General features: G+C 44.4%; 1 protein-coding gene across 1 annotated transcript in view; it reads left to right on the top strand.

The window, feature by feature from the left end:
* Nucleotides 1-25,385, top strand: part of ANXA13 (annexin A13) — a 262,163-nt gene continuing 236,778 nt past the window's right edge. Inside the window, exon 1 of the mRNA XM_064706653.1 lies at nt 1-272. The gene's annotated coding sequence lies outside the window, so the exon portion shown is untranslated. The remainder of the gene's footprint in view (nt 273-25,385) is intronic.

Genomic DNA, 25,385 nt, shown 5'->3' with positions numbered 1-25,385 from the left:
CAGCTGTGCTGATAAATTCTGGTTAAACTGTTTACCCTGAGCCACAGGGTGACCTTGGGCAATGCATGAGCCTGACAGGATGACAACATGTTTCTTCCAGCTGTCTGTGTTAGACTCCTGGATCTCAGATTTCTTTTACAGTCAAGATTTTTGGGCCCATCTGGAAGCAGTGTGAATCCACTGTAGCAAAGCCTGCATCCAGACAGAGAGCCTGCAGTAACCCTGTACCTTGGGAGTGTATGAAATGATGCTGGTTCTGCAGGACTTTCTGGGTAAGCCATAGAAACTTCATGTTGATCCTCTCCCTGGGGATGCAGGGTTGGATTTCTCTATCATGGAAGAAATCCTGCTACTCCTGCATGGACAAGAACCAGGTAGAACCTTTCTTCTTTACCCTTTCTTCCCTGACTTTCAGAGCAGTCATTGCAGGGTCAGGCCCTTGGCCTTTCCCTGCCTAGTAGCTCTGGGGTGAGTGATGAGGAGTCATTTCTAGTGGGACAGAAAACAGTTCAGGATGGGCTGATTTCCCTGTTTCCTCAGAGTGTGCTGATGCTCAGCCCTGTGGCACCATCTCAGGACTCAGATTGCACTGAGGCTGGTGCAGGGCCGGTCAGAGCTCTTGTCTCTGACTCAGGCTGGACGCTGGAGGAGGCTTTCACCAAGCACTGGGGCAGGAGGTAGGGAAGAGTCAGGGTTGAAGATACACAATGGAGGATGATGAGGCAGTCAGTGATTGCTCTGAATCCATAGCTGGCTTGGTGGAAGCCCACTTAGGATGGGTCAGGGTTGGATCTGGAATACTTTGGAATACCTGAAAGGACCTGAACTTAAAATTTAGAGGAAAGCTGAAGATTTTCAGATATTCTGAAACTCAGAGGAACTGCAGCTAACAAATCCTTCTGTGTTTATCCTGGGAGTATTCCAGGGCCCAGCTGCAGCAGTGTGAGCCTCCTTCAGCAGCCACAGCAAGAGCTGATACTTGCTGCTGGTGAGTTCAATCCCATGTTATGGGAGCTGAACTGCTGGAGAGTGCTCCTTCCCTTGGTGTCTGAGGGTGCCTTGGACTCTGAGCACTTGAAATTCAGCATGAAATGAGACTGGTCTTTTTAAATGCAGGAAAGTTGTTGCTGACAAGTGTTTGCAACAATGTGTAAACAAACAAGAGATGATAGGGAGAAAGGAACACGTCTGTGGTTATTAAAGTAAATGTAAATATTAGGCTTAGAGAGAGCCAGAATTGTGTTGCAATCAGTTCTGCAGGCTGTTGGTACCTACCATTTCATAAGGCTTTCCCATCTGGGGTAATTATTTCCTGTGCCTTTGTACAGAGGCTTTTCAGGTTGAACCTGACCCCTAATGCTGGTCAAGACCAAGAAAATGCAAAGACCAGAAATGAGCAGATCACCAGCAGTGAGCCTATGAAACCAGCAGCATTACAGAGAAACCACAAGCAGGATTCATCCATTCAGACCCTCTCTCTCTGATAAGGATGCTGATAGAAAAGGTATTTAACTCTTTGTGGTAATTAGAAAAGCAGAGGGTGAGGCTGAGTTGCCGTTTGAGAGAAGATGGGCAGCCAGTGCAGGGGAGTGTGCAGGGATTTCTGCTGGGACTTGGGTACAGCCTGGGCTTGAAATCTGGGAGGAAGAAAAGGAGCCAGGTCAAGGGGGACTTTCAGAGATGGCTTCAAAGCAGCCTGTCTTGGGCAGAGAGAACATCTTCAGTGCACTGTAAGAGCAAGCACAGACCTGCTGCTGAGTTAAACCTGCAGCAGAGGTGCCCATGATGTCATTTGCCTTTTACATAACATGGACACAAGATCAAATATAACTTGGAGGCAGGATGAGGACTGTGCAGCTTGGTGAGCAATTAAATTTTATTTCTATTTTTTCAAATCTCTGTAAGGACTGTTGTAAAATCTTGGGTATCACCTTGGAGTTTTTGGTATAAATATGAATAAATGAATAGCAAACAAGAGGGCAAAATGAAAATCTGTGAACCATTATTACAGCTTTGGAAGAGAGAGCTGTCTCCTGGGTCTCACTAGCAGGTTCTCCTGGAGTACAAGGCTGTTGGCACCTGTGCTGCTGAGCAGCTGAGCTCTCAGGACAGACCCACAGACACCAGAGTGCACCTGCATTTCTGATGTGCAGAGTCTCTTCCATGGTTCCGGGAATAATGGACTGGTTGCATTGATGTGATCCAAGTGGTGCCTGCATTTGTGCTCCAAACCAGTCATTCCTCACAGGTGAAGGATCAGAACTAAATGGTCATCACCTGCATGCAGGCATTTAAATGTTTTATATTTTGCAGTATTTTACATGAGCTAGAATAAGTTCAATCTTCAGGTGGAATATTTTCCCAGCGAAGAGTGTAATTTCATCGAAATGGAAATGTTTCCTGATACCTGCTGATTTTTATGGACCTCTAACTGAAAAATTTCTTTTCTTCCACTGAAATGCCTAAGAGTTTCTTTTAGACTTAGGTCTGAAAAGAGGTTATTGTATTCCCTTTGGTGTAATGCAATATTCAGACTTGAGTGAGTGGAAAAGATGCAAATGAAAAGTGCCAGAAGGAGCAGAGACTTTGTTATGTAAGAAAGGTGTTGAAGTTTCTTGTCAGAGGCACTACTGGCTATGTTTATTTATTATAAATAAAAATTTATTTACAATTTAGAAATTTAGAATTTATTATAAACAAAATGTACCTCATCTGAGATAATGTTTGATGTTAAGGTATGATGTATTTAGGAGCTTTATCAGTAAGGATTTGGAGCAGTTGTGAGATTACTTAGTCTGATCTCACAGACTCCTGGAATTTTATTTTAGTATTCTTTTCTAAATTTTTTATCTATCTTATAAATTGATCCTTGGTGCATTGTGTTGGGGCTTGAATAGAGGTGGATTATAATGTCGGATAGACCCTGGGCACAGAGGAAGAGAATGAATGAATGCAAGGGCTGAGCAAGGTGTTGCATTTGGAGGCTGGTGCTTTTCTGAGGCACATAGGAGGAATCTGGCACAGTCCCAGAGCTCCATCCACCTCCCTCCTCCTTTCCATGGGGTGCAGGGGATGAGTGGAGAGCCCCAGAGCTCCTGCCATGGAGGGGTGGTGCAGAAGGTGCCCTTGCTGTGACTGTCCTCCAGCTCTGAGGCCAGGCAGCATTTCCCTGCACCACCAGCAGCCATGGCCTGGGTGCATGGGACCTGGCCTGCCACAGGGACAATATTCTGCAACCAGCCCCAAGCAATGAGTTTTTAAGAGACACTGTTGTTTTGTAAAGATGCCAAGCTGGATGGAGTCAGGATGTGGATTTATTTATTCAAATTAATTCACTTGCTGACAAGCAGGAGGATTCCCTTTCTGGGTGCTGCTGCAGGCACTGACTGTGGTGCCACAGCTCAGCACTAAGGCAAACCAAACCCTTCAGGGTTTGTGTAAGGCCCCAAAAATCTCCCTCAATGAGACACTTAAAAGGACTGAGCTGTTCATGTACTCTGAGTCAGACACACAGGAGAAATACTGGTCATATTCTCAGGAGATCAAAACAACAAAAAGAACTTCACTGGCAACTTTAGAAAACCAAAGAACTTCGACAAAAGATTTAGAGCAGCATTCAGTCAACATAAAGCTCTTCTCAAAGCATTAACTTAGCCCATTCAAGTAGCAAATGCTAAGCCTCTCTGATTTTAAGTTTCTCAAAATCCCAAGAAGGAATTAGGCAAAGAGGAGAGTGAGAAAGACAGAAAAGATATAAAAAAGAACAAACATAATTACCACTCCTGGTTCCAGCTGTGTTCAGCTCATAGAAATTCTAAGAGAAGGCAGGGTCAAGACATGCTTGGCTCATATCTCAGGTTAAACAGCCTTTGGCTTTCCTGGGTCCTTCCCCTAGGTGGAACTTCTGGTCACTTGTCCTCTCAGGAGCTGGGCTGGGGCTCCAGAGATGGGTGTGGAGTGTTGCCTCTGGTGTGCCACTGCAGAGCTGGGGTACAGGCTTGGGGTGTGGGGTGTGCAGGGCAGGGCATCACCTCACCAGGGCCAAGGCCACACCTGCCCCTTCCCCACAACCTTTCAAGCCTGAAATGTTTGAGCCAGCAGCACTTCCAAGCTCCCAGAGCCTGAGGTGCTGCCCTCCCCTTGGCAGGCACACAGGGACGCCTGTGCAGAGTGGGGCTGCAGAGAGGTGGCCCTGTACTGTCCCACCATGGCATGGCACAGCAAGGGCTGCATGTGGGATGTCCCAGTTGGACAGTGTGAGGCTGGGACAAAAACTGCCTCCTTTCCCAGCTGGATATATTTGCATGCAATCTTCTTTCTGCTCCTAATTTTTCTATACTGAGACTTAGCAATTTCTGTCTTTCATCTTTCTCCAAAATTCAGTTCTTTTCACTTGAATGGAGCAGAGGAATGAATAACCTGAGGAAGGATGGAATGATTTTATGGCCCAGGCACTGAGTGCTTTGTTCAATATATTCATAGTAAGCTTTTGGGGGCAGTAAAAAATCATACCATGTGTGAAGAATTCAAGAAGGATCTTTGGAGACAGAGTGACTGGGCAGAAAACCATGAGATTCCACTATTTGTAATTGTACAGAGCTATACATGGTGAAAACCAGTCCTAACATCATGTACAAAACGTTTGGCTCTGAGCTGACCATTGCCATTCAGGAATGCTTTACCTGGGCTGTGATGGTTTCTGAGGTGAATACATTGTCTTGGTTGCTCAGCAGTGGTCAAAACAGTAAGTTAAGGTGCCCAGGAATGAGTAGGAAGAGGACAGAGCAGTAAATTCTGTGACTCTTGAGCACTCTCAGGCAATCAGGCTAAAAATCATCTCAGGATATGGAAAACTCCAGTCAAAGGTGTCATGGGGGCATTTAAGTAATGGTAAGGAGGTGTTATTCATAAGGGTATGGCTATATTGGAGTACAGGCAAAACAAATTTGTACCCTAAACCATTAGACATTTATCTGTAAGGATCACTGCTGTGTTGTGCCTAGGAGAAAATTCAGTGATGCAATGTAAGTTTTTACTGGCTCAGATTCAAGACTGAGTACATTATTCATAAGAAGCAAAGGTACCACTGAATTATTCAGGGCTTGTTGAACAAGTGTTGAAAACCAACAACACCACACAAACTTTAAGTGTTTTTTTTCTTTAATTATACCACAGCTTGCAAAGCCAGGGCCCTCTAGCTGTTGCAGTTCTTTCTCTACAGGCTTGGTAGGGTAAAACAAATATTTGATGCATAGAAATATGCATATGAGACATCAATGGCTTTTCCTGATCAATGGCTTTGTGATATTGCAGCTTGTATGCACATTTCCAGCAGCTTGGGAAGGATGTCCCAAAGTGCTATGGCAGGTGCTGGGAGCTGAGATGGCAGCAGGACCACCCTGCTCTGGCTGTTCAGTGTATTTGTGGAGGAAAAAATATCTGAATCCTCTCCTGAGCAGGCTGAGAGACCAAGACAATCTTCCTGCTCACACACAGGGTGCTCCCTCCTCTGCAGCCTGGGCAGGATGAGCACAGTGGCTGCTGCAGAGCAGTAAGAAATTCTCATTTCCAGAGACTGTAAGATTTGTCTGGTGTTTGTTAAAGGCTGAACATTATTTACCCTGCAAAAGAGATTTGTAGAATTTTAAAGAGAAACTTTATGCCTTTGGGGGAAAAAAAGAGATTTTATGTGTAATTTGGAGGGTTACTGAATTTTTAAGGCTTTCCTTAGAGAGTGGGTCACATTTTCATCTGGAATAAATATTGTGCAATTAATGTGAAGCATATACTGGCCTTTTGCCAGGTGAGCATCTGACTTTTTATTAATTTCCTAAAATCCATTGTAAAACTGTTTTCTTGTTTTTCTCAATGCAGGGATTTTTTTGCAAGGGGAGGAAGGTAACTGGCCAGTTATGCACAGAACATTGACTAAAAGACAACATAAATAATGAAAACAGGTTAAAATGTGTATCTGTTTTCTCAGAAGCCTTGGAATGTTCTCTAACTGCATAAATGCACAGCTTTGGGTTGGGTTTCTGGCTGCTTGAGCTGGTGGTTGATGTAGGAGGTATTGCCTTTCCCAATATTTGGAGGCATTAGAGTGCAAGCTGTCAAACTTGGAAACAGAGCTGGTGGGATGATCAGATGTAAATGGTTTATTTGGGAAAATCACTGCTGGCTGAGAAAATATCATTTGTAGAACAAGACAAAACATTGTATCTTAGTAATTTAACTGAACAGGGAAATTAAAGTGTCCTTTTGATGCTTTTTTGCTTTTCCTTTCAGTGTGATACAGTGATAGCACTACAGACTTCTGGCTCTGCTAGTTCTGCTTCCCAGAGTGAAGCCCCTCTGCTATTAATGTGTGCTGTCCAGCTTGCTGAAAAAAAACCACAGCAAAAGTCTGAATAAATTCTGAATTAATTGATTTCATTAAAGACCTTTGCCAACCTGCAGTGTCCCCTTCCTGCCAGGTGATGCCATCATGCAGGAGGATCCTGTACCTGCAGAAGCCCCCAGGGAGTTCTGGGTCACTGTCAGCTGGGCTGAGGCCAGCACAGGAAATTGGCCTTTCTCCTGCTGATAAGGTGCTGCCCTTATCTCTGGCATGCTCTGAATGAACAGTGCTAAGACTGTGCTTTTTAACTGAATCTCCAATGACTCTGTCAACAGCTGTTTTTGAAGGCTCCTCAGCATGTTGTTCACATCCCCCTGACAGCTCTTAGACACTCACTTAAAGATCTCATTGCTCAGCTTTTCAGAGGCCTCTTTCCCAATGGACCTTGGCCATTTTGGGAAGATCTTCTCAAAAGGGCCTGTAATTTCATAATTTTATTTTCTCTCTGGGGAAGGTGACCTTAAATGCTCTTATATTCATTGATTCAAATCTTCAACTCTGAGCTAAGTGCATTATACCCTAAAACCATTCCAAATAGTCAAAATAATTTTCTCTATTTCATTATAAGTTTCCCTGGCTAGCTTTGTCACATGGGTTCTAAACTGGTTGTTAAATAGCAAAGCAAAAACTAGTTTTATGCCTGTAGGTTAAATACAGGTTAAACACATCTCACAAATGAAATTTCCAAATTAAGCATGGATATAGCTAATCCATTGTGATCTGGCTTTTCTATGGTTACCCATACAGATAAGAATTCCTATTAAGTAGTCTGATTTATCTCTCTTTCCAACCCTTTCAGATTAAATAATATTTTTTTCTATTATGACTTATTATGCCATTAAAAATTATGAGCAAACATTAAATTTAATCACCTCAATGTTTCAAAGGCAAAGTTTGCTGGATGGACTCCCAGGACAGCTCCTCAAAATGCCATGTTCTTCATCCATCTTAACATAGCTTATTGCCATGACACATTTTTATTAGGCAGGTAGCAGTTATTTGAAAAAAAAGAAAGTGCTCTTGAACATATTATCTTCAGCTTTAATTTCTAGGTCTGGGTCTGGATGTCCAGCATTTTCTTGTTGAAGCAAATAAGTCTCTCATCCTGAAAGGTCTCATTTGCTTTGGTTTAGCCTTTTGCTTTTGGTAGTTCAGTCTGCATAACTTCTATAAGTAGAAGCCATCCTTCTTGTTGGTGATCCAGTCAACTGATTTAATACTTGAACCATGTCTGCTATAAATTATTTCCTTAAATTTCACTTTTTAATTCCCTAGCCTGTTAAATAAAAGTCATCCGATTGGTTGAGGTGAACGGTAGCGAATCAGAATGTCTTTTGGGCATGAATCATCATTACATCAGTAGCAATGACAGCAGAATAATACTGCCAATAATTTAAAACTTGAGAACAATTGTAATTGCTGCTATTTCACACTGGAAGCCACACTGACCTGTTACATTTGTCAAAGCCGCAAGACTGGCAGAGGCAGACAAAGCAATAAATGAGTCGATAACACCTTTGATCAATGCTTTGTGCTTCCTCAAGGAAGATACTACTCAAGCTCATTTTGCTGTTACTAAAAAATCTTTGCCTTTCTGTTGTCAGATTTTTAAAAATTGAGGGTAGAATTCGTGTCATGGTGTCTAGCCACATCAAAACCCCTGACCCCCCTATTCAGTGGAGGAAGAGAGACCTCTCTAGAGATGAGCTATTACAGCCACACAAATCCCTGTGTTAGGATGGGCTCGTGCTTGTCTTTTGGAACAGCTAAATGTTTAGAATCACATAGAAAGGCATTTTACTGATGCCCTCTTCAAATGGATTCAGTTATCATTTGAATTCTGTTAAATTTAAGAAGTCTAGATTTTCTCTTTCAGATGTGTATCTGGCATACATATTTCTTTGACTTCAATCGTATGGGCCCCCTTAAAAAAAAAATCTCCATTTTATTTCTGTCAGACTTTCACAGGAAAAGGAGTGGACTTAAAAACTCCATACCAGTACTTTCTCTTGCATATTTTTACTGTGAAGTGAATTGGCTTAGTAACATAAATCCAGCTGCTCAGGCTGGGAAAAATGTATCAAGGGGTCCTTCTAGGAGGCTCTAAAAATATTAAAACTAATACTTAACTTCCTAATGATCTGCTTTAGGATATGATTTGCTGGACAAGGATGTAAATTCTGTATCTCTCTGGGTAAGCTGGAAATGTTTACCCTGGATGGAGTATAGAGCCTTTGCCTTTTCATAAGATGGTCTGCCAGAACTTGCCAGAACTTCCTTGTGGCACCAGGAACCAGCCACCAGTACAGCTGGGCAGGTGAAGGAGACTAATTAATGTATGGCTCACCTGATTGCTCACTTGATGAAAAATCATCAATTAGCCTTATTAATGTGAGGGTGACACCTCACATCTGTAACCTAAATGAGTTTGTGGCCTTGTCAGTGCTGGGGCAGCAGAGGGATGTCTGCTCTGCTTGAAATAGGAATAGCAGAAGGCAAAGATTGTCTCTGCACAGAGGGGATGTGACACAGTGAGGGGGCCCAAGCACAACACAGATGTGAACAACACCTGGTGCCTCAGGTGCTGTCCCTCCTAGGGGAGCTCTTCCACTCTCTCCTTGTGCAGAGCATTAACATCACATTGCAGGTGGTGAAGCATCACAGCAGAAGAGGTTTAGGAAGGAACTGAGGTGCCTGTAAATGTAGGTGAGTGCTTTTCCCTGGGATGATGGACTGCAGTTAATGACAGTCTAGGTCTTTCTATTAACAAAAGCATTTATATTTGAAAATGAAATGGCAAAAAAGAGAAAAACATGCTAAAGTGGCTGTAGAAACCTTACACTGGTGATGAGCACTGGAAAGTTATTTTCATCATGTGTCCTGTGGTGGCAGAGGGAAGCCAGTTGTTTGCTGCAGGAGCAGCAAGTGTCAGCCACTGTCACCAACCCAAATGCCTGTCAAGTGTCATGATAGGCTCTGCTAGAAGCCAGAAGGAGCAGTGCACTGGAAAAATGACCAGAAAAATGGAATGGGCTTCTGATGGGCAGTCACCAAGTATTGTCGGGCATCATTCCTTCCTAGTATAAGAAAGAATTTTTTTCACAGTGAGAACAGTCAATCACTGGAACAACCTCCTCAGGGATGTGGTGAGGCCCCCATCAATGGAGGTTTTCAAGGTGTGATAGGATATGGTGCCAGGTAATTTAGTCCAGGCTCCCTTTTCCACAAAAGGTTGCCTCAGGTGACCTTTCAAGGTTCCTTCCTGACCTGGTCTCTGATTCTGAGAGTGACATAGGCCTGGATGTGGGTATGTAAGATCCATGAATTTGTTCTTGGGATCCAACTGCATGTTATACTGGTAAAACCTATCTGAAGAATTGGCACTAAACTTTGTTAGGGCAGAGTTGCTGCTTAAAGGTGCCAGCAAGAGACATTGTGCTTCAACATTTGATTGCCCACACCGGAATGTGCCAAAGCAGCTCTACTTGGGCAGCACAAGGTGAGGCAAGAGTAAATACACTGCTGTTGTTCCTGTGCAGGAGTAATTTCTACCTGATTTGATAGAAAGCCAAGCAGCACAAATCTTATCTGCTTCCATCACTTTCTACACTTTAGTTTTGTACTCTTGAAATTCCATGTTCCTTTGGTTGCTTCACACCACCAGGTTAACACATCATTAATGAAATCAGAAGCATTTTTTCCTTCTGAAGCCCTCATGCACTGATTAGCTGGGGGGTGGCCGAAGAAGAAACAAATGTTTGTAAATCCCATTCCAAGCAGCTAAAGCACTGTGCAGGTTGCTGATTCTCATTCCAAACACATCCTAGTGATGCATTCCACACCAGGAATAGCACAGCATGAAGGAGAGGTGCTCAGGAAAAAGATCAGCAGTGCTATTCATCAATTTTGTGTTTGTGAGCTAGTGAGACTGCAGTCATAACTACCAAACTCCACTTGGTGCACCAGTATCACTGAACATGTGGTGCTGCTACTTGGGGTAGTGGAAAACAGCAGGAGGGGCTTTAACCAGCCCCAGGGTGTTGTGATTCTCCTTGCTGAGCCCTTCCTCACTGGGTCTCACAGCAGCCCCAAGGCACTGCTAGGAAAGGGCCAGGGAAAGCTCAAGAGCTCACTGGAGACCTGAAGTGTAGAGGGATTTCCTGAGCTCACCCAGACAAGAGATGCTTCTGAGCATAGCCAGGATTTACAGGATTTACCCAACACTTCACCTGATGTTAAAGCTTCATCCCTCATGATTTTGCACCATTATGACTCCTTTCTTTCCCCCCTTTATATTTTCCATTCCTTGTAATGTACTCAGCTCCTTTTGATACCCACTATCTTTCCTCTAATTTGCAAATGATGACAAAACCAAACCTGGAACACAAGCTAGGATGCAGATATTTTTCCTTTTGTTAATAAAGATCCAGGCAATCCCAAACCATTTTGGGCTAACTCATTTGATGGACTTCCAGGTATCCTTAGCATCCAACTTCTAATTGTTGAGTTTGTAAGCATGTTTGCTGTGGAAAACCTGCCAGCTCCAGACTGCTAACACACCTCAAGGGCACATGGGTTGTGCTTTGAAAACCACTGCAGTGCAAAATAAGACCAGTAACTGTGACAGTGTTTAGCAGATGGTGACATTGTCATTCAGTTGTGGCAGAAATGGAGCCTGCCATATTCATCAGTACTGTTCTGTTGCAGGTTGGCTGTGATAGGGAAAGAAGTGGACTTGTCTGTTCAAGGCTGATGTAGAAGTGTTTCTTCTCTGCACACTGAGACTGTGCAGTTACCTCCTGTGAACCCAAACAGTATGTCCTAGTGACCCCAGTACTGTATTCCACCGAGAAAACTGGAGATACCTGATTTAAAAGCAGGGAAAGTTTTCCCAAGGCTTATCCCACTGAAACCTCCTGCAACTCCAGAGCAGGCTGGGCAAGGATGCTCACTTTCCCCCAAAATAGAAGGATTTGGTCAATCTAGGGGAGGGGAAAACATGTCCTCCATTCCTTGATCAGGCTTTGTGGGTGACCTTCAGCAGCCATTTCAGCTCTGTGCCTCAAGTGCCCACGTCTAAAAAGAGATAATGGCACAAATCCACTTGTCTCACATGGGTCAGAAATATCCAGAGAGGCTGGATAAGCACCAACAGTGCTTGTGGATGGGAAAGCTGCCAGTCACTGGTTTCTGGTGGCCTCTCTGCCAAATCCAGTAGCAGAGGGACATCTCTTGTGTGTGTGTGTCTGATGGAGAATTGAAATTCTGTCTAATGGAGAATAATGACAACTTCTAACAGCTTTGTTCAAAATCACGCTGAGAGCAAATGATCTGGTTTCTGATTACTTGTATGGGCTTGGTTAAGAGGTGATGAGATCTATGGCTTCATCTCCTCCTTTACAGAGCAGTGACAAAGCATCAAATGACTGTGAGAAATGTCAGTGCAGGCTGGAAGTAATGAGCTGCATCAGGAAGGGGCAGGGGCCAAGAAACCTTTGCAGGGTGAGCAGATGAGTAGCAGTTGTCTTCATATACAGGCTGCTGTTTTTCTCACAAAAATGTGTAGGATGCTTAAGAGGTTAATCAGAAATTTGTGAAGGGATGCATGGTGGCTGGCCTGTGCTTTATGAAAGACAACAGCTTCGTTAAAATAAATGAGGCTGTTAACTAATTACTGGGTTCTTGGCATAGAGGTATCAATGTGCATAGGCAAATCAACAAATGAATAATTTCATTAGCTTATTCACAGTGGTTTATGCCCCGTGAATGCTAATTTAAGTGTCAGTAAAAGCATGAGGTTAATTCTGGCATTTCTAATTCCAACATAAGTAGGTTTTACTTCTCACTATTGGGATACTCAGTTAAAATCTAAAGTGTATAAAATGACTGTGAAAGCTTCCAGTACCCTGCAGAAGAAGAAATCTCACCCTTGCCCATGGACTCATACTTGAGGCTGAGGGCACAGTTTTATGCCCCACAGAGGCAAGCAGAGGCAGGCATGGGGTGGGAGGTGAGCTGGCAGCTCCTGGCAGTGAAGTTTCCTCCCTGGATGGCAGCAGGGATTTGGTGCCGCTGCAGCTCCATGAGTGGTGCTGGCACAGGATGGAAACGCAAGCGTGGAGGTGCAGCTGCAGAGTTCCAAGTGTGAGTAAGTGGGATGGGAGGAGGAGGAATGACATGTGAAGAGGGATAAAATTGCTTTGCTTAAGTCACACAAGGCAGTGTGCCACTGAAGCACTCAGCCGCTGCCCCCTGCACCCCAGCCCAGCATCTCACGTGGCTCCTGCCTCTTAACTTGCTTCCCCTGGCTTGCTCCCATGGCAGGGGAACTCCTTTTTCTTCCTCTTTTTTTCCTTTTTTTTTATATGGGGATATTTTTATATGGGCATATTTCCCCACATGATTGCATCCAAAAGTAGTGGTGGATGGTTGGTTTTTTCTCTTTCCCTGTGGTTACTCATGAATAAAGAGCTGCAGAAAATGAATTACAGTAAATAAATGCTGATTGCCGTGTCAGAGAGAAATGATGAATTGTGAGGGTAACAGTTAACTCTCTGATTCATCTGCTTGATTTTTGCTTTGTGGATATTTTTAAAAATCCATAGCTCATCAGGAATCTGTGAGTCAGGACCCAAGGCTTTTCCACAGAACTTGATACAGTGAAGAAGTTACAGGCAGAGGTCAGTGGGTAAAACTCTTCACCTCCTCCAGTCCCAGGGGATCCTCAGAGGCTGCTGCTGGAAGGGGTCCATGCCACATGTGAGCAATGCTGCAGGCCTAGAGCCTCTAATTTGAAATAATTTTGTAGCTGGAGTTCAAGAATTTTTCAATAATATGTAACTTCTCTTTTGGATTCATATTAGAGACAAAATGAGCATAAGCACATGGAGGCTGTCCTTAAGGAACAGCCTGCTGGAGAAACAGTTTGTAGATACGTTTACTGAAATCTGCTTTCCCCATAGAAATCAGGATTTCAGCCTTCCTGTATTGACTTCAGCTCCTAAGTGTGAGTTAGTATTGCAAGAGCACCATGAAGAGTTTAGCCCTAAACGGCAAATATCACAAATTAAACTCTCAGTTTTATGCCAAAAATCTCCATAAATGAAGAAGTGTTCCAGGATTGACTGGAAATAAATAAAAGCAGCAAATAGTAGAACAGAAAAATGTCTTGTCAGCTATGTGCAGAAACCAAGATATTGTTAAAGAAAGATGAGCAGAAAAACAATTATGCTGTTTATTCTTTTACCATAACAGATGTGTGTGTGAGGAAGGGATATGAAGAAAATGCTTTTTTGCAAAGCCACTATCTGAAACATCAAAGCAATCAAGGTTGTTAAGAGAAAAAATGGACCTGAATGTTTGAAAGGCAGAAAATGTCTGAGTGTGAAAGGACAGGGGCAGTCACTCTGTTTATCAGAATCTCTGAGGCAACAGTGATTTTATAATTGGATGTTTCTTTTGATTTGTGTTTGTTCTGTCTCAGATTAGTCATATCATGGTTATCTATTCTCTTTGCTATGTTTTATGGTGGTTGCCTGTTCCTTAACTCTGAGACTCAGATTTACTGAACCTTGTACAAGCAATGCCTCCTAAATCTGGAAGAGGATGAGCAAAGTCTGTCAGGTAGAGATTGGAAAAATAATTGAATTTTACCAGTTGAAATGAGCCTCTCTGGAGCTGATATTTGGCCTCTATTGAGCTAACTCTGATTTCTTTGAACTCAATAGGAGTACAAAGCCTGTGTAGGGCACTTTTGAGAGCCTCACTGACTTTATTTTCATAGTTATCCTGAGAATACTGCTGTAGTCAGATGCCTCAGGCCTGAATTAATGTTTTTTCAGATGTTTCTGTGTGGCTCAAGGTGAGGTGGCTGGCATTGTCTGTTGGAGGGGAGGTGTGAGGTGGCAGATGTCATCTCCTTGCAGACTGTGGTGCCAGAGGCCTGGGGGTGGGGAACAGCTCACCCAGAACCCAGCAGAGAGCAAGGGAAAAGCTGCCATCAGCAGAAAACTTTAAGCAACAAAATATTCCAGAGGTGTTGGAAGTCCCGTGGCATTCACCCAGCCATTAATCAGCACCACAGGAATGCACACACCCACTTAGGTGCTTGCTGGCAAAGCTGAATTTGCTTATTGTGATTCATCCTCTTCTTAGGGCATAGAAACCACTTCAAAGCCAAATGAAAAGATCTTGTTTGCACCTTAGTTCTGTAAATATACTCATACATAAACTGTCCCCTGTTTTGCTGCCTACACTTCACTCATGTATAGCTCCACCCTCTACTTTCTGCTCCCTATAAACAGCTCCATAACATCCCAAAAGCTAGATTTTTTTTTTCTATACATTCACTCAACACATCACTGGAAACCTCTTGCTGACTGCAGTGTGTTTTGATTTGGGTTGTAGGCAAGTGATAGAGGAGATCCAAAGTCAGGTTATTAGAAAAAAACCTGCATCTCTTGTATCTTTGCTAGTGGGCAGTTGTATGGGATTTCTTTCAAGTCAGCAAGGAAAACACAAGTTTTCAGAGCAGTTTCTCCCAGCTGATCTGTTACTTCTTGTTTCAGAACAGTAAAGCAGCCAAATTCCTCAAGGGACACTTCCATATAAATGCTAATTTACCACAGGTCTGCTAGTGATCTCTTAAAAATGAAATAATATGCAGTGCCTGCCTCTACTGAGAGGGGAAATATATGTCTGATATTTGCAGTAAATCAGTCATCTTCTTTCTAGCTCTCTATATTTTTGTTTATTCAACTGTAAAGCAATTTAAAACTTCTTGCCCAGTGAGCCTATTTTAAACATATCTTCAGAAATGTATTTTGAACTCTGAGCAGAAAGTATTTCTTGCTAAGTATTTCTTTATTATACTAAATTTGAAGTTCAGGTTTCATTTTTTCAGCAGTTCACCACAGCAGCAAAATTTGACAGTATTACATAAATAAATTTTCTATTTGAATTTAAATAATTCTGATTACTCCATGAAAATAATTGCCAAAGGGACCAATAAACAATTGCTACACTGTTTGTTTGCACTATATAGAAAATGCTGAGTAAAATTGTGATGGAAGAAATTGCTTTGCTAGTGGCAAGATGTTAATAAGAATACACATTCTTAATGAGAAAGGCAGTGGGGGTGATGGGGATGGGGTTCCTCTGTGCAGAGCACAAGGCTGCCATGGCTGATGTTTTCAGAGCTGACTGGTGTGTGTTGTGCTGTTGTGCCACCTGTAACTTTGTGTGGGTTGTGATTAGACCCCATTCCTGCAATTCATGCCACCAGCTGCAGGTCTGCACCTAAGGAAGTCATCCAGATCCCCTTTACAGTCCCAGAATTTCATTCACATCATTCTATGGTTTTAGATGGAAACTGCATTTAGAAATACTGAGAACATAGCATATTTACAATATATTGTTTAGATAAAAGTGCCTGTTTCCCTCCATTTAACACAAAGACAGTCCACACTAACCAGCTAAGAAAGAGAAAAGATCTCAGTGAAGTGATTCTATGTTGTGCTGATTTTGACTGGGGTAGAGTTAATTTTCTCCATAGTAGCTGCGTGGGGCTGTGTTTTGGAATTGTGCTGGAAACAGCTGACAAAGCCCTGATGTTTCCATTATTGCTGAGCAGGGCTGACGGAGCCAAGGCTTTTCCTGCTCCTCACCCAGCAGAGAGGAGCCTGGGGGGGCACCAGGAGCTGGGAGGGACAGCCAGGACAGCTGACCCAGCACTGGTGCCTCCTTTCTGCCATGCAGCTCCAGGCAGGGCTTGGGCTCCTGGGGCTGGTGCCACACGGAGGCCAAAATGTGTTTGTTAAACTGAGATTAAAGAAAATTGTATCCTGCAGGCTTGCCCTCCATTCTCACCATGGATTCATGGATGGGGGATTGAGTTAGGAAAGACAAAAAGTTGTGATGTTCACTGCCAATAACTCATTCAGAAAGGGCATATGCTTCCTTGAAACACATATTTTAAAATACTGCCTGGAATAGTTTACTTTTCCCCAGTCATTTACCTACAAGATAAATATTAATGATGATTTCATGTTATTGATGATGTAGGCCACATTATCAGTCTTGGGACACTTCCCTTCCATTAGGAAGAGAAAGAATAAATAGATAAATCATGATTAGGTTAAAAATATTGCTGTTTTAAGACCTTTCTTGTCAGTTTAATGTCATTCCTTTCAGACCTTTGCAAATCAAAATATTGATTTGCACTCTCTGAATAGTCAGAAAATCTTTTCTGACTGGCATGTGCACTTTTGCTCTTCTGACTTCTCTTATTCTTTCAATTCTCTATGTTACTCAATCATGTCTGTAAAAACTCCCCAGCAATCTTTTGGTGTGGTGTCTGTCCAAGGCCCGTCTGTGCTGGCAGTGCTGGGGCAGTTCTGCTGGCGAGGGCTGAGGTGGGTGCTGTGCTCTGCTCCTCTGGGAATTCTCTCAGCAGTGCCAGGGGGGCTGTGCAGTGCAGCAGCTGCCTCTGGGATCTCAGCCTGCAGACCAAAGTTTACAGCATGCTGAGGAGTATTTCTAACAGCTGTAACTTTTGTTCTCTGGCACCCAACAGGTGTCAGCACATTTTAATGCTTTGCTGTCAAAGAACCATCGATCTCACTATGCCCTGTTCAGAAATGTGCTTTCTTTATCCAGTGTAAAGAGACTGGTTTTTAATGAAGTTTCCCATATTCAAATGCATTCTTTTAAATTTTGGCCATTTTACCAGCTAGTCCAGATCACTTTGCAAAGTAAGACATTCTCTTGCTTGCTTTCTAGTTGCCTGATCTTGTAATCTGCTGCATATTTCCACAGCACAAAGTGTTTGTCACAGTCAAAACATTTATTTAATGCTGGCTGAGAGTCTGATTTCTGGAGGAGCCTGCACCAAACAAGTCTCCTGTGGCACTGCTGATGCCTGGGAATGCTTGAAGACTTTTATGTGACCCAGCCCTGAATGTATCCAATCATTCATAATCACAGAATCATAGAATATGCTGAGTTGGAAGGTGTGGCATTCACATTCTCTGAACAGAGATATATAATTCTCTCTCTCAGGACTTTTTCCTGGAGAAGCATAGAGAGAAGAAGAGAAAAACAATTCTTATCTCTCTTCTCTGCTCCTGTTGTTTTGCACATGTGGAATGTGTTAGGAAGATTGTTCACCTGAAGTGATTTGTCATTTGGATTCTGCTGAGGATTGTTTTGTTCCCTTGGCCAATTGGAAAAAGCTGTGTCCTGACTATTGGGAGACAGTCATGAGTTTTCTTCAGTATTCTTTGCAGTATAGCATCTCTTTAATATAGTATAATGTAATACAATATGGTTTAATAAAGTGAGTGTTTTGCATTCTGAAGCCTGATTGGAGTGATTGGAGTCAGATGCAAATCATTCCTGTGACAGGGGCACCCAGCAACTTTGATAGGAAGGGACCCATCAGTGTTGTGGTGTGTTGCAATATCCTGTTTTACCTCCTCCCTTCCCCCTCGCCCCTCGCTGAGTGTGCCCTGTCAATCAGGCTAACATACCAGCAAGGCGTCGTGTGATAGGTGTCCCTAGTACCTTGAGACCCTGCCCCTTCACCTGGTTGGTGACTCACCTGTCCCCTCCCCTTCCCCTGTCCTGAGCTTAAAATGTGAATGAGACCATGCGGCTTCATTCTGTTACCAGCAGTGGCCCAGTGCAGACGTATCTGTACTCATGGAATAATCATCTGGCTACCTTCTAGCAGAATCCATTCCCTTTCTCTCTACCATCGCCAGAAGCTCTCTCCTGAGGAGAACGGAGTCCTGTCTTGTGCCCCGCTGCACTCTGCCGCCAGCCAAGGTACCACTGGGGTGAAACACCGCAGCGCTGCCTCTGGCCCAGCAGCGAAGGTCAGAACTGGCCTAGGCACCATCTAACTGGTTATATTGGGATACATATTCCAATATATTGGCGTCCCTGTGTGGGCTCGACTCTGCAGCCTGAAAACGGACTCGCAGTTCCTCAGAGAAGCTTCTGCCAGCCGTGCATCCAGCTGAAAGGAGCCTGGCTTCAAGACTCCCAGCTAGAGACTTTGGGAATACTCCCAGAAAAAGTTTCGTGGACTGTTCGGCGCCTTTGGAAAGCCCTGCTTCATTGTGGTGAGCACATTTTCCAGAGGGAGAAAAGGGCAGCCTCTCTTGCACCCAGAGAGAGGTCCTTTTCCGGTGGAGACCTGCCTGCCTGTACCCAGCCTACAGCTTCCATTTCACGTGAGTATCTCTGCTTTCGGTAGAGCAGAAGCTCAAAAACAGACTCTGCCGCGAGTTCTGTTCCTTTTTGCCTTTGCATTTTGGCTGCGCAGCCCCACAGACGAGAATTCATAGCGTTCTAGTTTAGCTTTCCTGCTGCGTGTTTCACTGTTTTTTAGAATTCGCGCCGGAGCGAGATCGCTCTCTGCCCTTCCCCCCCCGGCTCAGCAGCGTGTTCAGACACGTGTTAGGAGATTTTCTTTCTCTTTCTCTTTGCGGGGGAGGGGGGGGCTCTCTTTCCACGTGGCCGGGGGACCTGCGGGGTCGGGCGTGCTCTGCACACGCGGCGGCGGGGGGGGGCGTCCCGGTTTCGGCTGCCACGTGGAGTGGCTGCTCTCTCTGCTCCGCGGGGGGGCTGCATTCCACCGCGGGGGAGGCTTTGTTTCTGCCTCTGTTCGGCAGGGCGTGCCCTGCTGCTGCTGCCCGGGAATTTTAAAAGCAGTATATACAGCTGCATTGTGAAGCTTTTGTCTGCTCGTTATCGCTTTCTATCTGTGGTTTTTTTTAGAAATTGGTAGCTGATTTTAGCTTTGTTTTTGGTCAGGCGGGATTAAGTACTCTGCTTTTTTACATCTATCATGGGTTCCAAACTTAGCATTGTACAAAGGGGAGTGTATTATCATATTGTTAGCATTTTAGTCAAGAGTAATGTGAAATTCTCTAAAGGAAAATTGAAACAGTTTATAAGATGGCTTTTTCTGCAGTTCCCAAATATTTCCCCTGAAGAAATCCACAATATTCAATTCTGGGATAAAGTTGGGAATGAATTGATAACCTTAGGACAATCTGGCAAATTATCCTCAGCTAAATTTGTGTTCTGGAGTTTACAAATTCGAACAGCATTACTCAAACAAAAGGAAATGGAGAAAAAGCCAATTGTAAAGCCATGTGCCTCTGCTCTCCCTGTTCCTCCCTCTCCCTCTAAAACCCCTAAACCTCTTTCCCCAAAAAAATCCCGAGCACGTGTTAGCTTTTCGGAGAGCAGTGATGTCCAAAATGGCCCCCAGTCCCTAGGGGGTGCACAAGATGGTGGGTGCCACGTGGCATCTTCCCAAACCTGGTCTTCTTCTTCCCAAAATCCTCTTAAGCATCCCAAAATTCCTGCCCCATCCCCCTCTCCTCCTGTTCCTCGTGACACTTTCCCCCCTCCCCCCGCCTTTCCTGCAGTACCCTCAGCTCCGCCCCTCTACTCCTGCCAGGGGGCGGCTGCTGACGTGATGTCACCAGGTGACCCCGCCCTCTGTTCCCACGGTATCCCCGCCCCCTGCCAGCCCCTTGACCCCGCCCCTTGTTCCCACGGTTTCCCCGCCCCTTGCCGGCTCCCTGTCCCCCCCCCCCCCCCCGGGTCCCCCCGGGGGGGCACACCCCCTGCCCGTCCCCCAACCTGTAGCTGTGATCCCAATGCTTCTGATTCAAGGGATACAGAGCAGGGGACAGCAGACCCAATGCATGGTGCCATGTTGTCACTGGCCCCTGTTACGTTTCAGCCTGCAGCTCAAGCTGGAGCAGCCCCAACTGCTAATTGGAGTTCTTTTGGACGACAATTGATTAAAGAGATCTGTAAATCTCATAAAGAATATGGTCCACACAGTCCATATTTCCGTGGCCTTTTAAATTCTGAATTAAGTAGGACTATTGTAGTTCCACATGATTTAAAACAACTGTTTTCATGTCTCATGACATCCACGGAATTCAAATTATGGGAATCAGCATTGAAACAACTGCTAAAAGATGCTCTCCCAAGCTTACAGGCTGATCCAAACACAGCAAAAGACAACAATGGTAACCTTATTACTATTGACCACCTCTGTGGTGAGGGTCAATGGTCTTCTCCCTCAGTCCAAGCTGCTGCAATTCCTGCAGAAACACTTGAGAAAGTAAAGGAAGCAGCTGAAAAGGCATTCTTTTCCCTCCAACCTGAGGGGCCTTTTGAGCCCTATAGTAAAATCAAACAACTACCATCAGAGCCTTTTGTGAAATTTGTAGAAAGGCTAACTAGAGCCATTGAAATACAAGTTAAAAAGGAAAATGCAAGGGAAGCAATTTTAGAAGAAATAGCGTTCACAAATGCAAATGAACAGTGTCGAGCAGCAATCCTGAGCCTTCCTATGGAACCTTCCCCTACATTAAAAGATATGCTTCTAGTCTGTAACAAGAAAGTGCCTCTGATGAGTGTTGCTGAAGACTCCAGACCAAGGCTGCTGCCAAGACCACCTCAGCGTGTTGCTGTTGCCAGCCCTGCACCTTCTCTTTCAGCACAGCAGTACCCTGGGCAGCAGCGGAGACCGGCAATGGTTGAGCCCACTAAACCATGCCTGCTTTGTAATAAGCTAGGGCACTGGAGTAACCAGTGCCCCCTGAAAAGGGAATTTGATGAATTTAAAAATAGCAGGGGAGGAGAACTGCAAGCCCTCCCTGGGGGTCAACAACAAAAAAACGAAGAATAAAGCGCCAGCCTGCCAGGCGTGCAGACATAAAAGGAGCAGGCCAAGAGAATAAGGGTAGTAAAATAAATCAAGTGCGCGATAATATTAACATTTGTGTAAGTGAAGCAGGTGCTTCAAAGACCAAGTCCGCTAGTCCACTGTTAAATGTGAAACAAAATAACCTTTGTTATGATTTAAGTGATTCTGTATTAACCGCATCTTCTGTCAATGAGCCTTACAGGTTGCAGCTGACAGAGTCACTCCACCTGAAGGACACTGACTGGCATATTGTCTCTGTAAATCCTGAACAGAAAGGTACTTGGAACCAAATTCGTTGTAAGTACATCATCACTGGGGACAAAAACACACCACAAGAGATCAAAATTGCTCCGGGACTGACAACATCAGATCCCAAGCAATTTGTTCTCAGCCTGCACTGTTTCCACCCACCCCTGTTTCTTCCTAAGGGACAAATTGTTGCTCAAGCTATCCCTGTGCCATCTTTACCTGAAAATGTCGATAAACAAGGGCCCACAGTCGCCCGGGTCCAAGTTATTGAGACAGATAAACCCAAATTGTGGTGCAATGTCAGTGGGGGTGGGGAGTCTAAACGCATTGAAATGCTTGTAGACACAGGTGCAGACTGCACAGTGATTCCAGTACAAGACTGGCCAGCACACTGGCCTTTACAAAATGTTGCTGGTCACCTTCGAGGCGTAGGAGGTCTGCAATTGGCAAGGCAATCCAAAAGCATTATTCAATTCGAGGGTCCAAACGGACAATTGGCAAATATCCGTCCATTTGTGTTAGATTATTCAGAACCTTTGTTAGGGAGAGATTTAATGGCCCAGTGGGGTGTCACAATTAATATTCCAGACTCTCCACAGCATTTTTGTGCAGCAGTCATTAAACAACAGCGCCCCGCTCAAAAACTTAAGTGGAAAACAAACGAACCAGTTGATGTGAAACAGTGGCCACTCAGTAAACAAAAATAAAGGTGCTTGAAGAACTAGTACAAGACCAACTAAGAAAGGGCCACATTGTGGAGACCATGTCCCCATGGAACTCTCCGGTGTTTGTCATCCAAAAAGCTGACAAAAAGAGGTGGCGACTTCTCTGTGACCTCCGACAAATTAATAATGTAATTGAAGATATGGGTTCTCCCCAGCCTGGTATGCCATCCCCAACAATGCTTCCTCAAGATTGGAAATTAGCTGTTATTGATATTAAAGATTGTTTTTTCCAAATCCCATTGCACCCTGACGATGCACCGCGTTTGGCATTCTCTGTCCCTTCTATCAATTCAGAAGCTCCTATGAAAAGGTACCATTGGACCGTTCTTCCTCAGGGCCTGAAAGTATCTCCAGCTATCTGCCAGTGGTATGTCTCCTCCCTGCTTTCCCCAGTGCGTGCAGCCGCAGAGAAGGCCATCATCTACCATTATATAGATGATATCCTTGTGTGTGCCCCCAATGATGATTTACTAACACATGCGCTTGACCTAACGATCGATGCATTGATTGTTGCAGGGTTCGAGCTCCAGGAACAGAAAATTCAAAAGATGCCACCTTAGAAGTATTTGGGCTTAGAAATTGGAAATAGGACCATTGTTCCTCAAAAACTAGAAATCAATCCAAGGATCAAGACCCTTGCGGATGTCCACAAGTTGTGTGGGTCTTTGAATTGGGTAAGACCATGGCTTGGTCTGACTAATGAAGACCTTACTCCTCTTTTCAATTTATTGAAAGGGGGAGAGGACCCAGGGGCTCCTAGGTCTATTACCCCAGAGGCACGGAAAGCTCTAGAAAAGGTTCAGATTGCAATGTCCACAAGACAGGCCCACCGATGCCGGCCTGACCTGCCATTCAAATTTATCATCCTAGGTAAGTTGCCACACCTCCATGGAATTATTTTCCAGTGGGAGGAAAAACAAACACCTAAGGCAAAGGACACACCAAAAAAGGACCGGGACCAGAGGGACTCTCTCTTGATCATAGAATGGGTTTTCCTCAGTCACAAAAGGTCCAAGAGGCTGACAAAGCCTCAAGAGCTGATAGCAGAACTGATCCGGAAAGCAAGGACCCGGATCAGGGAGTTAGCAGGATGTGATTTTAAGTGCATTCACATTCCAGTTGAGTTAAAATCAGGTCAAAATACTATGAAAATACTGGAGCAATTGTTTCAAGAAAATGAAGTGTTGCAGTTTGCTCTGGATTCCTACTCAGGACAATTTTCGGTAGCACGGCCCGCTTGCAAATTGTTTGAACAAGATGTTCAATTTACTTTAAAATTAAGAACTGCTCTAAGTAGGAGACCTTTAAAAAGGGCTCTGACTGTCTTTACAGATGCGTCCGGGAGGTCCCACAAGTCTGTTATGACTTGGAAAGATCCTCAAACCCAGCAGTGGGAGACGGACATTGCTGAGGTGGAAGGTTCACCTCAGGTTGCTGAATTGGCTGCAGTTGTTAGGGCTTTTGAAAGGTTCTCAGAACCATTTAATCTGATTACAGACTCTGCATACGTGGCAGGAGTAGTATCCAGAGCAGATCAAGCAATACTGCAAGATGTATCTAACATTGCACTTTTTGAATTGCTTTCCAAACTGGTAAAGTTAGTCACTCACCGAGAGCAACCCTTTTATGTGATGCATGTCAGGTCACACACTGACTTGCCAGGGTTTATCGCTGAAGGCAACAGAAGGGCAGATGCTCTTGCTGCGCCTGCAGTGATGGCCACTCTCCCAAATGTTTTTGAACAGGCAAAAATCAGCCACCAGCTTTTCCACCAAAATGCACCTGGCCTGGTTCGCCAGTTTAACATCACTCGAGAACAGGCCAAAGCGATTGTGGCCACGTGCCCAAATTGCCAACAACATGCACTCCCTACAGTGAGTACGGGAGCAAACCCAAGGGGACTGAACAGTTGTGAACTGTGGCAAACAGATGTAACACACATACAGGCTTTTGGACGGCAGAAATATGTTCATGTTAGTGTAGATACCTTTTCTGGAGCGGTCTATGCTTCTGCCCACACAGGAGAATCATCTATTGATGCTATTAAGCACCTCTTACAGGCTTTTTCTTTCATGGGCATCCCCAAGGAGCTGAAAACTGATAATGGGCCTGCTTATAGATCCAAGGAATTCGGGAGCTTCCTGCAGCAATGGGGAGTAGAGCACAAAACTGGCATCCCCTACTCCCCTACAAGTCAAGCCATTGTAGAAAGAACTCACCGTGATATTAAAAGGGTCCTGGACCAGCAACAACAGGTTCTGAAAGTAGAACCTCCCCACATCCGGTTATCCAGGGCGCTATTCACAATAAATTTTCTGAATTGTTCTTTTGACAGCCTGAACCCTCCCATCCTACGCCACTTTGGGGGGAACAGTCACAGGTTGATGAAAGAAAAACCTCCAGTTTTAGTAAAGGACCCTGAGACTTGGAAAATGGTGAGACCTTACAAATTGGTTACTTGGGGACGTGGATACGCCTGTGTGTCCACCCCCTCTAGTTTAAGGTGGGTTCCTTCCAAATGGGTAAAGCCCTATGTTCCCAAAGTCTCAGAGAAATCTGCAGAAGCACCCCAGGTTGCTCACGCTGCCTGGAGAAGAAAACGCCGCGCACGTTCTCTGGAGGAAATTCCATTTAAGCCTCCTATCTGGAATAGTTTGTAATATATGTTTGTCTCAAGTTTTTGTACCAGTTTAGATCCCACTGTTCATGTATGGCCTCGAGACGTCATGAGACCGAGCCTGCTTCTCGTCCTACTCGTGATCATCCCACCTGCAATCTCCTACATAGTACCGCAGCCCAAACCACGTATGGACTACCTTGACAAAGGCTCTCAGACATCAACAGAGAAACTGACAACGAGCTGAATGGACTTTTCAATGGCTGGGGACTCTCGGGCTAGTTGGGATCTATTCTGAAAACTGTAATTTTAGTGCTGTTTATTTTAGTTGTAGTTATTGTAGTTTTTAGCATTGTTTTTAGAGTAATCAGACGCATGGTTCTCAAGTTAATCTCAAACTCATCTCCCCCTCCTGAAGTCTACCATTTGGAAGCCCTCAGTGCTCCAGTGGATGACCTGGAAGCCTCAGTAGAATCATTCTGCACCATAAACACAGCCCTCTTCTTTTTAAACAAAACTAGGGGGAGATGTTGTGGTGTGTTGCAATATCCTGTTTTACCTCCTCCCTTCCCCCTCGCCCCTCGCTGAGTGTGCCCTGTCAATCAGGCTAACATACCAGCAAGGCGTCGTGTGATAGGTGTCCCTAGTACCTTGAGA

This window comes from Zonotrichia leucophrys, chromosome 2, assembly GCF_028769735.1.
Source record: "Zonotrichia leucophrys gambelii isolate GWCS_2022_RI chromosome 2, RI_Zleu_2.0, whole genome shotgun sequence".
NCBI classification, from domain to species: domain Eukaryota; kingdom Metazoa; phylum Chordata; class Aves; order Passeriformes; family Passerellidae; genus Zonotrichia; species Zonotrichia leucophrys.
This window is presented reverse-complemented; position numbering and strand designations above follow the sequence as displayed.